Here is a 2,685-nt window from a genome sequence, read left to right on the forward strand (position 1 = left end):
TATTTAGCTCAGTGGTAGAGCACTGGTCTAATAAACCAGGGGTCGTAAGTTCAATTCTCACAGGAGAAAGATGAATTTTGGAAATCAGTTGCGCGTCGTGGCCGTATAGCAAACAGTACCTGTGATGACGAACAATTAGCGACAGGCGTTTTTTTAAGAATTACTCTCAGATGTGATTAAGGCGAATGGCGCCGATAAAGCATTTGCCAAAGCGGTACAGCATAAGGTGGGACGAGGCAGTCTGAATTACATTTTATAGATGTATTTCTCACATATCTCAGAGCCTCTCGCGATCGTCGTCGTCGTCGTCGTCGTCGTCGTCGTCGTCGTCGCCGCCGCCGCTTCTGCAGAAGTAGCAAATGGCCATCGTAGCAAATGCGGCGAGGGACGCCCTGCCTTCGATTCCGAATGCACAAAGTGTGTGGTCTTGTTTCTCAGTCTATATTTGGTCGGTCTCGTCAGAGGTTGAATGTAACGAATGGGTGGGAAAGAGCAAGGGGCAGCGGCTGTGTAGAACGAAAACACAAATCCTCAGGGGTGTGAGCGTTTCGAGATGAGTCGTATACATGTAAATGTTGGTCGTCAGTGACCGTGTGGCCTAGTGGATAAGGCGTCGGACTTCGGATCTGAAAATTGCAGGTTCGAATGCTGTCACGCTTGTGTTTTTCCAGATCTGAAAAAGAAACATACCGTTTTAATGTAGCAATTGAGCAGTACGAAACCGTCTGAATGTTGCTGTTGACCATTTTTTGCTTGGAGATGCTCTTGAGCTTGAAACACACACAACAAGACCGGTGTTAACTAGCGAAATGGTCGGCAGGGTGCCGACACAGCGAGTTTTGACTATCACTTGCACATCTTAAACAACGTCGGAAAGTAACTCGTTCGGCTTTTGAGTCACATAAAGTATGTGTGTTAATTTTGAAGCCACTAGCTCTGCTTGTTGTCATGCAATTTCTTTGCCTCTCAGAAATGATTATGACATAAAAGTGAAGTACGTGACGAGTGTGACGTTAGGAAAACATTAGGCAGCATGGAGAGATTCTGTATGGGACCACCCAACCCAAACGAGTACTGTGTGACGTGCTACCCGGCAGGTATTCATCGAGGTAGCCGGCTATCTCGGTCGGTAGAGGGTCAGACTCTTAATCGCAGGGTCGTGGGTTCGAGCCAGACGCTGGGCGGAACGGAATTTTGTTCCGCTGCAGATGTAAATTACCGTTTTTCTGATTAACGAGATTTAATGGAAATAGCAACATTAAACTTTGCCTACGTCTGTGCCAGTCGCAAGGAAACTGTATTTGAAGGTGAAGGTGATTTTGTAGACATGTGTGAAAGACATGTTCTGAAATGCAAGTGTTGTTGTTTGGAGAGCACATCGGTTACGTGTCAGATGTGTAGCCAAGCAGTAATTTGTCGCCATAGCTGCAAATATTAGCCGGTAATATGAAGTGTTGTCAGCTAAAGTCTGATGATGCAGACGACCGTAAGGACGAAGTACCCAAGAGTACCGCTGGGCCGCGCCTATTTAGCTCAGTGGTAGAGCACTGGTCTAATAAACCAGGGGTCGTAAGTTCCATTCTCACAGGAGAAAGATGAATTTTGGAAATCAGTTGCGCGTCGTGGCCGTATAGCAAACAGTACCTGTGATGACGAACAATTAGCGACAGGCGTTTTTTTAAGAATTACTCTCAGATGTGATTAAGGCGAATGGCGCCGATAAAGCATTTGCCAAAGCGGTACAGCATAAGGTGGGACGAGGCAGTCTGAATTACATTTTATAGATGTATTTCTCACATATCTCAGAGCCTCTCGCGATCGTCGTCGTCGTCGTCGTCGTCGTCGTCGTCGTCGTCGTCGTCGTCGTCGCCGCCGCCGCTTCTGCAGAAGTAGCAAATGGCCATCGTAGCAAATGCGGCGAGGGACGCCCTGCCTTCGATTCCGAATGCACAAAGTGTGTGGTCTTGTTTCTCAGTCTATATTTGGTCGGTCTCGTCAGAGGTTGAATGTAACGAATGGGTGGGAAAGAGCAAGGGGCAGCGGCTGTGTAGAACGAAAACACAAATCCTCAGGGGTGTGAGCGTTTCGAGATGAGTCGTATACATGTAAATGTTGGTCGTCAGTGACCGTGTGGCCTAGTGGATAAGGCGTCGGACTTCGGATCTGAAAATTGCAGGTTCGAATGCTGTCACGCTTGTGTTTTTCCAGATCTGAAAAAGAAACATACCGTTTTAATGTAGCAATTGAGCAGTACGAAACCGTCTGAATGTTGCTGTTGACCATTTTTTGCTTGGAGATGCTCTTGAGCTTGAAACACACACAACAAGACCGGTGTTAACTAGCGAAATGGTCGGCAGGGTGCCGACACAGCGAGTTTTGACTATCACTTGCACATCTTAAACAACGTCGGAAAGTAACTCGTTCGGCTTTTGAGTCACATAAAGTATGTGTGTTAATTTTGAAGCCACTAGCTCTGCTTGTTGTCATGCAATTTCTTTGCCTCTCAGAAATGATTATGACATAAAAGTGAAGTACGTGACGAGTGTGACGTTAGGAAAACATTAGGCAGCATGGAGAGATTCTGTATGGGACCACCCAACCCAAACGAGTACTGTGTGACGTGCTACCCGGCAGGTATTCATCGAGGTAGCCGGCTAGCTCGGTCGGTAGAGGGTCAGACTCTTA

The 2,685-nt window shown here is 47.0% G+C and overlaps 1 non-coding gene across 1 annotated transcript; it reads left to right on the top strand.

Moving 5' to 3' along the window:
* On the top strand, nucleotides 1–69 carry Trnai-aau (transfer RNA isoleucine (anticodon AAU)). The gene has a single exon. It is a non-coding gene; the product is annotated as a tRNA-Ile (tRNA).
* Nucleotides 70–2,685: the final 2,616 nt, after the last annotated feature.

The sequence above is a fragment of the Schistocerca gregaria genome, chromosome 8, assembly GCF_023897955.1.
Source record: "Schistocerca gregaria isolate iqSchGreg1 chromosome 8, iqSchGreg1.2, whole genome shotgun sequence".
In the NCBI taxonomy this organism is placed as follows: Eukaryota; Metazoa; Arthropoda; class Insecta; order Orthoptera; family Acrididae; genus Schistocerca; species Schistocerca gregaria.